We start from the raw sequence: 13,408 nt of genomic DNA on the forward strand, positions 1-13,408 counted from the left end.
AAAATTTTTAAAGCACTTATGCATTTTTGGTTCACAACCATTTCGCTCGTCATAGTCACATTGCGAGCAATATTTATTGAAAACACCCATGTAGAGAACTTTCCGTGTTCGGTAGCCAAGTATTGTACCCACACCGGAAAGGGAATCATAACCTTTACCGTACGATCTTTTATTCCAACTGCCATCTGCAACAACAGCTATGAGTCCCATCTATTAGTTCATTATTTTCTATCGCTAGTTGTTTTTTAATCTCGCCTGCCTTTTTTATATTTTCCAAGGCAGTTTCTTGAAAATTTTCGAAAACTTTTTCTCGATATTTAATATAAGTGACTTCAGACATGCAAGAAATATTCATGCCTGCACACATCTCGTGCAGCGTTGAATAACCAATTCCAGCTGTAATCGTTGCGGATACAGCAGCTGTATTAATATCTAGCTTATCAGATTCCGTGGCGTCTGACCAAATGCTGGTTTTATAATGACACATTTTACACTTGTAAAATACTTGCGTCAATAACCCACGGCAATGGAACTTCACAGGTATCCAATCATTAAACGAGCAATCTATTCCTCGTTTATGTTCAACATAGGACCTGCGTACTTCCCTCAATACGAAACGTAAATCGACAATGTGACGACCTTCAGGTAAGTTCTCTTGGATAGCACCTATGTCCAGAACACTTGTGTTGTCAACAACAAGTACGTCGTCATTTTCGCTATTGTCGACTTTTTCGTATTTATTTTTTTTGATTGCTACTCTGATTGTACTTACGTTTGATATTTTATCAGTCTCCAAATCTATCACATCGGGAGTAGTTCGATTTATTAACTCCTGACAATAGAGAGATTGCTTTTCAGTATTATTTGTTTCAATACTATTATCATCTTCCAGAATTGTTTGCAATTGCTTCATTAACCGTCGCCTGTAAAATTTTAAATATAATATTAATTTTAATTTATTTGAGATATTTTATGACTATTATATTTTTGACCTAAACAGTAACATATCTGTACATTACTGAGAAAGCCACTTTTGTCACTTGTGAATGTAGCACCCGACTTTTTAAAAATGAATTTTTACGGAAAAAAGTAGCATTGAGATATAATTATTAAAACAATAAATTGTCGAATTTTTTTAATTTTAAAAAGGTGTCAAAGATATGGTAAAGATAATCTCGCTTGAATATCTGGGAATGTGAAGGTTAGGTGAAGGTTAGGTTAGGTTGTGACCGGATAACCGATAGGCACGAGTCGAGATCAGAACAATTGGGAACTCACCAAAGACTCTACGCAAGTCGTCACAGTCGCCAGCCCCTTTATATCCACCAAGAGGCAAGGATTTCCGCTCCCAGGGTTGTCGCTCAGCCCTGCTGCGCTGGAAGCACTGCGTTTCTGGATGTGCCGGAAGGACGAACAACACTAATGGAACGCTTTCACTTGCCGTCGCACAAGACCAACAACGCTAAATCAGCGAATATCACTAATCACTAATTTTCTTTCTGTTTCAGGTGCTGCCGTCAACGTCAGGATGTCCTCCCAGGTCGCCGTCAATCCCACGGGAACTTCGCCAGGTAAGTGTAATTTTTAAAGAGTGTTTTACCCGCGGTCTCGTTTTCGGGACTGCCTCTGCTCAGCTTTCCAGGAATCCGTCTCGTCTCAGGAATCACGCACACAGGAAACTCAAGGTAAGTGAACAAACTTATGCTCGTTTTATGAACAATAACAACTGATTTATTCAACTTAATTGTGTCACAGAAACCCGTCCGCGATGCTTCTTCACACTCGTTTCGAGATCGCTTGGTTTTCTGCTTTTATTTCGGCCTACTCGCATTCGGCCGCGCGAACGTATTTCGCCTTTAACGTGCACAGCACGGAACTAACGCACTCGCGTAATCTCGTATATCGATGTTTCGAGATATTGGCTTTGGAATCTCAATAGCGCGCGAAAACTCTTACGTTGGTATTCCGCGGTGTTATCGCCTTGAAATTCAGCGCGAAAGCTCGCCAACTTTTACGTGCATAGCACGGAACTAACACACTCGCGTAATCTCGTATATCGGTGTTTCGAGATATTGGTTTTGAAATCTCAATAGCGCGCGAAAACTCTTACGTCGGTATTCCGCGGTGTTATCGCCTTGAAACTCAGCGCGCGAAAGCTCGCCAACTTTTACGTGCATAGCACGGAACTAACGCACTCGCGCAATCTCGTACATCGGTGTTTCGAGATATTGGCTTTGGAATCTCAATAGCGCGCGAAAATTCTTACGTCGGTATTCCGCGGTGTTATCGCCTTGAAATTCAGCGCGCGAAAGCTCATGAGAGCTCTCGGTGCTCGCTTAAGTACTCGGGAGAGTGACGCTACCCCCTCCCGTCGGGATGCGCCAATCATACGCTAACTCGCGCGCGTCGCTGCCGGGAGCGCTCGGGTTTCCCCCTCCCGTCGGGTTACGTCAACCACGCGTGGCGTCGGTTTCCCCCGGTCGCGGGACTCCGCTGAGGCTCCCACTCCTTGCGGCTTGCTTGGCTGCGCGGCCTGGTTGCGCTGTGGGCATCGCGCTTGGTCGCCCCCTCTAGTTTGGCGTATCCCCTCCATTGAATGGAGATTGCACTTGCAAGTGCAAATATTTGGTTTTGATCGCACTTAAGGTGCAATCCACACCAATTATGAATTTCTAATATTAAACGAGGCTTACTAAAGCCACGATACTAGATAATGCATTGCGTATGCAGATGAAATTAGGAATGTTGCATTTAACCCCAAAATAATAATGTTCAAAAGCAAACAATGGTAGCAGAATAGCTGTGCTTCAATCATGTCAGAATGACAGGTTTATGGTATGAAATAAAGATTTAATGTAATGTGAGTAAATAACAGACTTTTATAATTAATCTGGAAAACATAAAATAATGACAAGGATAGTCAATAATAAGATAATAACTAAGGTCAATAAAACCATTATGGGTACGTACAACATTCCTAAGGTTTATGTTATTTAATATGTTTTGAGATTATGTATACACTCGATATGATATCAATTAGGCTATTTTTATGAAAGTAATCGAAAACTTAAAAGTAATGTGAGCGCATTTATTTGTAACTTAGAACTAAGATTAACATGCACAAATAAAATCAATGAATGTTTTTATCAAATAACTATAGTAGTATGAACGCGCGTTTATGAGTAACCTAAAATAAGGGGTTGACCCGCGCAAACGAAAAGAGTGAAATTTTTATTAGGAATAACTAAAGTGGTATGAACGCGCATTTAATGTTAACTAACTAAGAGGTTAACGCGCGGAAAACAAAACGTGATATTTTAGTTGCACAAAGTGCTCGGACACGCTAGGGGATTTGGGCTTGCTGCTGTCCGGTGTCTTCTTCGCCCGTGTGGTGTTCGGCGCGTTTCAGGACGACGCTGACCTCTGCGCTGGGCTGGGTCCCCTCGGATTTTGTCCTTGTTATCACCTTGGCTGTGTCCTCTGTTACTGTAGATGGGCCGGGGCGTAGGCTGACCCTGGGGGACGGTTTCAATACCCCCTCTAAGGGGCTTTGTCTGGACTTTTTGACCAGACGAAGCGCCTTACCTTTTTTGGGCGTAGGCGGTGCTTCCTCGCTGGATTCGTCGCTTGAGAAAGTATATTTTGGCCTGTGCTTATTACCAGATGAGTAATCTCTTTTCCGGAAAACCCACGACCTTGTTCTTTTTTCAGGTGAGTTATCTTTTTGCGGGCTTTGTTCGTTAGGCTCACTTTCGTTGTGTTGATCCGCTTTCTCTTTGATTCCTCTATTCTCTTTGTCACTGTCTTCACGTTCGTTGTCGATTTTTTGTTTATTTTGTTCTTCGACTGTCGATGTATTCTTTGGTAAATTTTGGAAGTTATGTGACTCTGCTTTGTGTGGTTCTTGGATGGTTGACTCATTGTTCTCGGGTTCTGCGGTTTCTTGGGTACTGGTCTGTTGTTCCGATCGAGGTTCATCGGGGTAATAAAAATATTTAATGTTTACTGCCTGATTTATCATATCGGCTACTACGCGAAGGTTAGGTAACTGATTTCGTGTTTTGTCAGCCACCTCTACCTCTAGCATTATTCTTACTTTGGCGACGAGATTTCCTTGTTCATCCTTAACCTCAGCTGAATCAAACGTGCAATTTTGCCTTGCGACGTTTTTATAGTGCGTATTGATGAATTCAGCTACGGCACTGCTTCGCTTAATATCTTTCTGAAGCATTTCTGTCGCTTGTTTTTTATCGAATCTTACGCCTGCCGGTGGATCTGTACCTGCTAGGTCCCTCAGGAATTCCATCCTTTTGCGTTTTCTTGACTCGAGCTCACGGTTCAGGATGTTGACAGCTGCTTGGTCAAGCATCCTCTCTTCGTCACTATCTAGATCCAGTTCTTCGATGTTCTCAAACATCTTGGCCAGCTCTCTGATAGCCTTTTGTATTGTTTTTGCTCAAACCTTTGGTTTCCACAGGTTGTTCACTTTGTTGATGTTCGCTTCGAGCTATTCGTATTACCTCTGAACGTAGGTTATGTAGTCTAGAGATGGTTAGCTTTGGCCTTATTTCGATGTCCCTAGATGCCTGTGATTGGTCGATGTCGCTCTTCTGGCTCGTCGGCCAATCAGCTGGTTTGGTTGGTGTCGCCACTGGCGCGGCAGCTGGTTGCGTACTCAGCTTATCGCGTGCCGCCGGTTTGTTCGATATTTCTTTGCTTTCGTTAACCTTAAGCCTATCGCTCTGTCCGGTGGTTTTATTCGACGCGGTTTTGGATCGCCTATCTACGTACCAGTTACACGCACTTTGTAGCGTATCACAAATTACGACTTCGCACAATGATGAATTATCATGTGTTATTACTAATTCGTTTTCTCGCGCTTGGTTTTTCGGCTTTTTTAACGTAAAGGTTTCGCTTGCCTTATCGCGCGTGATTTTTCTTTTATTATTTAATCGCATCTCTATACCCGTGTCGGACGATGCGGAATTTTCGCTGTCGCTAATATGACAGGTAGTTACTTCGTTTGGATTGTTAATTTCGCGTTTATTTTTTAATTTATTACTTCGCGGTATACAAGTCGGGTTTGCACTTTCAGGTGCAATGCGCGTTACGGGACTGCACTTTTGAGTGCAATCCTTATTGTTTAGAATAACTACCGGTTTCATGCGGGAAACTGAGATCTGATCGCTTACGTTTGTTGTGCGCCTGCTCGAGGTGAGAATAGGGCTGATTTCGTGCCTTATGGTCAGTTCACTGGCATCGCTGCTGGTACTCCCCTCAGGTTGTGTTGCCGCTTCGCGCTCTGGGATGGCCGTGTCCAAAGGGTCGTCTCGACGTCTCCCTGTGCTTTTGGGTTTCTCCGATCTCCCTTCTTCAGTCCGGATAGTATCCAACTGGTTCTTGATTCGCTGCATTTCCAACTTGGATTTGGTTTTACCCCAACGTTCCAGTTTCTTTTTAGGACTCGCCGGGTTTCTTATTAGGTTTGCGAGTTCCTTTCGTGAGTTCCTCGCAATCAACAGGATTGGCTCAGCCATTTCAAGTATCATGGCTTCCACGTTTATCTCTCTAGAGAAAATTTTTGTGTGGACTGTTACTGCTTTTATTTTCGTCCACTTTTCTCGCTTCAGATAAGCGGGAATATTTGCCGACTCGGTTGTCTTTGCCAGATCTCTGTTAATTGTTTTTTCGATTAGTTCGACTGCTCCACTGGTGATTACGTTAAACTCCCCTCTGGTGTCCATGGTCACTTTGATATCCTGACCTTCGACTTTGGCGTAGATCCATCCCGTTGGTATTCGACCTGTCAGTAGCTTTTTAATGCGGGAGATATGTCTCATTCCTTTCTCACTGATCGGTTGCTTGGGTCGTCGTTTCGGGTGTCGTGGAACTTCGAAGTTTTGCGTGTCGTGGATTTCATCGATCGAGCTGTTTAGTGAGAGTTGTTCGTTCGAGTTATCCTGACGTAATTCGTCGATGTAGCTATCGATTTGTCGATTACTAATTTTTTTCTTATTTTCAGGTACAGTTAGCATGTTTACGCACCTTACTTCTTTATTTTGATTACTAATCTTTTTTCTTTCTTTTTCAGGTTTGCGGCTTCCAGTAGGTTTCTTCGTAGGATCTTCCAATGCGTTTATCTGCACCGGATCCATCATACACGTTTCCCTGTGCGGCTTCAATTGCCTAGAGTTGTATACGCCGACAGCGTTGTCGTCGCCGTCAACGATCAGGTAAGCGTTCTCACGTATGATTTGACCCACTTTGTATGAGCCGTCATATACCAGGTGGATTTTCTTAGTTAACCTTCTGCTGGCGTCACTCCTCCTATGGAGCTTGACCCATACCGGATCGCCGACTTCGAGTGGTTTGGCTTCTTCGGAGTTGTCCGCTTGCACCTTTCGGAGTCTCGCGCGTCTTTCGAGAACCTCCGCCGCCCTTTCGATCGATGCCTGGAGTTTTTCTTCCGCCGTCCTCTCGTCTTCTTCTTCCTGCGGCTCCAAACGCTCGTCGAGGTGCAGTGGATCTTGTTGGCCCCGATGTAGGTCGACAGGCTTGAAACCCGTACTCGAATGCGTAGTGCAGTTTATTGTATCCTCAGCCCTCTTGATGATTCGGTCCCACCTGACCTGACGGTCATAGGCGTAGACCCTAATTATGCGCCCGAGCTCACGCATAACCCTCTCGACCGGGTTGGATTGGGGGTTATACGGGCTTGTTTTGCGCACTGTGAGCCCCATATCCGTCGCGAACTCGCGCCATCGGTTGGTGATAAATTGACCGGCGTTGTCTGTTAGTATCTCGTCGGGAATCCCGATTTCGTTAAACGCTTGGAGTTGCAACGTATCGATAATGGTCTCGAGTTTTTGATTCTTGACCGTATATAACTTTGTTAGTTTTGAAAATTGGTCTAACAAAACCAACACGTATCTGTTCCCCTTAACCGTTTGGGGTAAAGGTCCGAATAAATCTAAGGAGATTACCTGACCCGGTCGTTCCGGTAGGTCGTAATATTGCACTCCCCTTGTTGCGCGCGTGCTATATTTAGTCGCTTGGCATGTGTGACAGGATGCAACCACGTCGCGGGTTAGCTTATCAATACTACTTATTGAGAACAGTCGCTTCGCAAAACTAAGTGTCTTATCTGTTCCGAAGTGTAGCAAGTAGCTGTGCACTTTTTGCACGAGACGCCACCTGATACAGTCCGGGATCGCGATTCTCTCACCTTCACCGGTTTTTACGCGTATTAGGTCGTTTCGGATTTTGTAATTTTTGGGTTCGCTCGTAAGCTTATCCTGCAATTGCGGATCTTCTGTTTGCGCGTGTTTAATGACCTCTACCCATTCGCTGGTCTCGCTATCATCATTCGGGACGCGGATCGCTGCGATGACCTTAGTCAATTCCGCCTTTTTTACGTAACCGTTGTTGATATTATTTCGCGACAGGGTGTCTGCCGTCACGTTTTCTTTACCCGGTACGTGGCAGATTTCGAGGTCGAATTCATTAAGAAACGATATCCAGCGCGCTATTCGGCTGCTATCGTTTGCGCACGAGGTCACGAATTTGAGCGCGCGGTGATCAGTGTGGACGCGAATCTTACGTCCGAGTAGGGTGGCATGCCACTTTTTTAACGCCCATACGAGCGCTAGGCATTCAATCTCGGTTACGGTGTAGTTAAGTTCTGCGCCCTTGAGAGATCGACTCGCGTATGCAATCGTGTACCTAATGTCGGGCTCGTTGTCGCTGTACTGATACAAGTACGAGCTCCAAGTCCATATTTTGATGCGTCCACAAAAATTCCGAACTTTTTATTGGGCCTTATAACAAACAATTTTTCCGCCTCGTCGAACGCGCGCTTTATCTCATTGAACGCACGCTGTTCGACATCGGTCCAGGCAAACTTGACCTGTTTTTTCAAAAGATTTTTTAGAGGCTTTGCTAGGTTCGCGAGACCCTTGATGACACGGCGGTCCCAATTGACCAAACCCAGAAAGGCTTGTACCGCTTTTTGGTTTCGTGGTCGTTCGAAATTCTTGATGGCCGTCTTTGTATCTTCGTTCATTTCGGCCGTGATCTGGTCAAACGTATGACCTAAGAACTTGATCTCCGGCTTCATGAACTCGCACTTCGAAACATTGAGACGGAAACCGACTTTCTGAAATCGCTCTAATACATAATTTAAATGGAAGAGATGCTCCTCCCACGTTTCGGATGCGATCAGTATATCGTCTAGATATACGATCGTAAACGGATCGCACTCATCGCCCAGTGCTTTCCTAATTGCGCGCGTAAACGACGCACCTGCCGTCTTCAGACCGAACGGCATTCGGGTAAAGACATAGGGCTGGTTGTCGAACATGAATCCAGTGTACTTTTTGGATTCAGGTTCGAGTGGGATCTGCCAAAACGCTTTGGCAACGTCGAGAGTTGTAAAATATTTGCAGCTTCCTATGCGCCTGAACACCTCGTCTATAGTAGGCGGTTGGTCGTGGTCATTCGTCATTAGCTTGTTTAGTTGCCTCGCGTCGAGACAAAGCCTGATCTCGCCCGACCTTTTTACAACCGCTACGAGAGGGTTCACGTACTGGGTCGCCGATCTCTCTATTACGCCGTCGCGTTCCAGCTCGCGAATGTGCTTTCTCACTTGCTCACGGTGAGCATCGGCAATGGGGTACAGTTTTGACTTGTACGGCTTATCGCATTTCATTTCGATTTTATGCCGGTAGTGCGTGACCTTACCGATTTTTTCGCGAAACAGATCTTGATATTTTTTCAGAGTTTTATTTAACAAAATTTCCGCTTCTTTTGCGTCTAACGCGTTTATTATCTTGTGCGGCATCGCGTTTTCTTTTGTAAATTTTACCGCGAAATTTTTCTCGTGACACTCGAGTATCGCGGCTTGTTCCTGCAAAAAGTCCATACCAAGGATCATCTCGTAGGACAAGTTCTTTACTACGTAGAATTCATGCGTGAATTCTATCTTCCCGATTGTAAAATCAAATTGCACTTTGTTTGCGATGGGTTGCCCTTTATCATTAAAGGCACCGCGTAACAGAAATTTACGAATCGGTATGATTTTTAGAGACACCGCTTCAGAATTTAACTTGTCGAACAAGTCCTTTGTAATGGCCGATACCTGTGCCCCTGTGTCGACTAGAGCTTTTACACGGACGCCTCGCGTTAGCACTTGCACGTATGGCGTGGCTTTTACGCTGCCCGCACTCTGGTCTTGAATAGACACATCGTCGATATCGCTCATCATCTCACGAGTCCGAATAATAGCTAAACTCTTATCGCTGGTTTCGCCGTCGGTTTTTTCACGATCGCTGTCTTTGTCGAATTTCTCTTTGATCGATTTTATAACCGCTAAATTTTTTCGAGGTTTCGTGCCTTTCTTTATCGCGGGTTTAGGTTTTTCCGCAGACTCTCTTTGTCTGTTCGTCGCGTATTCCCATTTTGACTTTTCCGCGTATTTTTTATCGTATGGCACTATCTCGCGCCCTATCGCCTCGTCCTTGTCTGAGTCAGAACGATTCGATAGTTCGGGCTTCAGCTGTCTCTTCGGTCTGTCCTTGGAAAAGGGTCGCGCTCTTTGTTTACATCCCGCGTCGTCGCTGGCTCGGCGCGCGTCTCGCCATTTCTCAACACGCTTCTCGGTCGAATCGTCTTTTATTTCGCTACGTTTGTTTACTTCGGCCGGCGGTTGTCGAGGTTCGATCGCTCGCTTGGCAACTCGCATTGTTTCTGACGCAACGTTCTTACTAGGTTTGTCGCTCGCTTCTAGTTTCTTCGCGCGGCTCCTTTCGTAGTCGAGTTCCTCCAATAATTTGACGAACTCTTCTACGTCCTTGACCGTCGATGGACGCACTTCTCTCGCTATTTCTTTTCCGAAGTGTCGTTTTAAATTACGTACGATTTCGAGCTCAGACATGGGTAGATTGAGGTATTTAGCCTGCTTCGCAAGGTTTAGTGCGTATTCCGACATGGATTTGTTGACGGATTGTTTATATACGCCCGTGTACATATCCTCGCGGAAACGAGCTTGTTGCTCCTCCCCCCAATAATACTCGATAAACTTTTTCTTTGCCTCGCGTATGTCGCCTGGTTCTCGAACCAATTTGACGCGGTTCCGCGCATGCATTTGGCAAAGAAGTAAAGTTGTTCTTGTTCACTAATCCGTTCGTACGTCGCGATCTTTTCAAATCGTTTTACGAACTTCATAGGATTTTGGGAGTCCGACTTCCCGTAAAACTTTAAATCTTCGTACGGGCTTTTCAGCCATCCTCCCTGCGGTAAACGCGCTTGTATAAGACTATTTCCGTCGCGGACTGTCGACTCGCGCGCCGGTGCGCCTGCTAATTCCGGCGTTGAGGAACGATCGATACGCTCGCCGTCGAATTCTTTACGCCACCGTTGTTCGCGTGCTTCTAGTATCTCGAGTCGTTGACGTACTTCGGTCATTAACAAAACGAGTTCATCGCCTTTCGCAGAACTACTCTGATCCTTACGTGCCATCTCGCTCTGCTCGAGGCGTTTACGTAGGATTTCGTTCTGTTCTATTAATAAGACCATGTCCGCGGACGACGCTTCGCTCGCGCTTTCCGTCGCGGTTTTGGCTTTGGACCTAGTGATTCGCTCTTCGCTCGACTTCTTTTTGGGAGAGTGTTGGACTCTCGGTTTCGTGAAGTCGGGAATGTCGCTAAGTTCGGTTTCGCTCTCTTTACTCATCTTGATTCGCTCGGTGTCTATTCTCGCTTCGGAATATCTCGGTATTAATCGCGTAGAAATTACGTTTCGGAAGCCCTTTTAATGCTAACACGCAAATCACAACGTATCCTCGACGAACTGGTTTCGCGAGATCACTCGCGGTTTGTTTACTCGAGTTGGTTGCGTCCTGTCACGGTCGCCAGTTGATGATTTGAGAGTATCGAGTATATTTTGGGCTCTAGATCTTTCGATTCTGCGTTACACGTGCGGAACTAGGCTTGAACGTCGGGTTAACAACGTATCGGACTTCGGATCTAAATTTACAGGCCCAGATTTACGCGTGGGCAGGCCTCTATCTACTGTGACCGGATAACCGATAGGCACGAGTCGAGCTCAGAACAATTGGGAACTCACCAAAGACTCTACGCAAGTCGTCACAGTCGCCAGCCCCTTTATATCCACCAAGAGGCAAGGATTTCCGCTCCCAGGGTTGTCGCTCAGCCCTGCTGCGCTGGAAGCACTGCGTTTCTAGATGTGCCGGAAGGACGAACAACACTAATGGAACGCCTTCACTTGCCGTCGCACAAGACCAACAACGCTAAATCAGCGAATATCACTAATCACTAATTTTCTTTCTGTTTCAGGTGCTGCCGTCAACGTCAGGATGTCCTCCCAGGTCGCTGTCAATCCCACGGGAACTTTGCCAGGTAAGTGTAATTTTTAAAGAGTGTTTTACCCGCGGTCTCGTTTTCGGGACTGCCTCTGCTCAGCTTTCCAGGAATCCGTCTCGTCTCAGGAATCACGCACACAGGAAACTCAAGGTAAGTGAACAAACTTATGCTCGTTTTATGAACAATAACAACTGGTTTATTCAACTTAATTGTGTCACAGAAACCCGTCCGCGATGCTTCTTCACACTCGTTTCGAAATCGCTTGGTTTTCTGCTTTTATTTCGGCCTACTCGCATTCGGCCGCGCGAACGTATTTCGCCTTTAACGTGCACAGCACGGAACTAACGCACTCGCGTAATCTCGTATATCGGTGTTTCGAGATATTGGCTTTGGAATCTCAATAGCGCGCGAAAACTCTTACTTTGGTATTCCGTGGTGTTATCGCCTTGAAATTCAGCGCGCGAAAGCTCGCCAACTTTTACGTGCATAGCACGGAACTAACGCACTCGCGTAATCTCGTATATCGGTGTTTCGAGATATTGGCTTTGAAATCTCAATAGCGCGCGAAAACTCTTACGTCGGTATTCCGCGGTGTTATCGCCTTGAAACTCAGCGCGCGAAAGCTCGCCAACTTTTACGTGCATAGCACGGAACTAACGCACTCGCGTAATCTCGTATATCGGTGTTTCGAGATATTGGCTTTGAAATCTCAATAGCGCGCGAAAACTCTTACGTCGGTATTCCGCGGTGTTATCGCCTTGAAACTCAGCGCGCGAAAGCTCGCCAACTTTTACGTGCATAGCACGGAACTAACGCACTCGCGTAATCTCGTATATCGGTGTTTCGAGATATTGGCTTTGGAATCTCAATAGCGCGCGAAAACTCTTACGTCGGTATTTCGCGGTGTTATCGCCTTGAAATTCAGCGCGCGAAAGCTCATGAGAGCTCTCGGTGCTCGCTTAAGTACTCGGGAGAGTGACGCTACCCCCTCCCGTCGGGATGCGCCAATCATACGCTAACTCGGGCGCGTCGCTGCCGGGAGCGCTCGGGTTTCCCCCTCCCGTCGGGTTACGTCAACCACGCGTGGCGTCGGTTTCCCCCGGTCGCGGGACTCCGCTGAGGATCCCACTCCTTGCGGCTTGCTTGGCTGCGCGGCCTGGTTGCGCTGTGGGCATCGCGCTTGGTCGCCCCCTCTAGTTTGGCGTATCCCCTCCATTGAATGGAGATTACATTTGCAAGTGCAAATATTTGGTTTTGATCGCACTTAAGGTGCAATCCACACCAATTATGAATTTCTAATATTAAACGAGGCTTACTAAAGCCACGATACTAGATAATGCATTGCGTATGCATATGAAATTAGGAATGTTGCATTTAACCTTAAAATAATAATGTTCAAAAGCAAACAATGGTAGCAGAATAGCTGTGCTTCAATCATGTCAGAATGACAGGTTTATGGTATGAAATAAAGATTTAATGTAATGTGAGTAAATAACAGACTTTTATAATTAATCTGGAAAACATAAAATAATGACAAGGATAGTCAATAATAAGATAATAACTAAGGCCAATAAAACCATTATGGGTACGTACAACATTCCTAAGGTTTATGTTATTTAATATGTTTTGAGATTATGTATACACTCGATATGATATCAATTAGGCTATTATATATTTTTATGAAAGTAATCGAAAATTTAAAAGTAATGTGAGCGCATTTATTTGTAACTTAGAACTAAGATTAACATGCACAAATAAAATCAATGAATGTTTTTATCAAATAACTATAGTAGTATGAACGCGCGTTTATGAGTAACCTAAAATAAGGGGTTGACACGCGCAAACGAAAAGAGTGAAATTTTTATTAGGAATAACTAAAGTGGTATGAACGCGCATTTAATGTTAACTAACTAAGAGGTTAACGCGCGGAAAATAAAACGTGATATTTTAGTTGCACAAAGTGCTCGGACACGCTAGGGGGTTTGGGCTTGCTGCTGTCCGGTGTCTTCTTCGCCCGTGTGGTGTTCGGC

The sequence above is a fragment of the Monomorium pharaonis genome, chromosome 1, assembly GCF_013373865.1.
Source record: "Monomorium pharaonis isolate MP-MQ-018 chromosome 1, ASM1337386v2, whole genome shotgun sequence".
Lineage (NCBI taxonomy): Eukaryota > Metazoa > Arthropoda > Insecta > Hymenoptera > Formicidae > Monomorium > Monomorium pharaonis.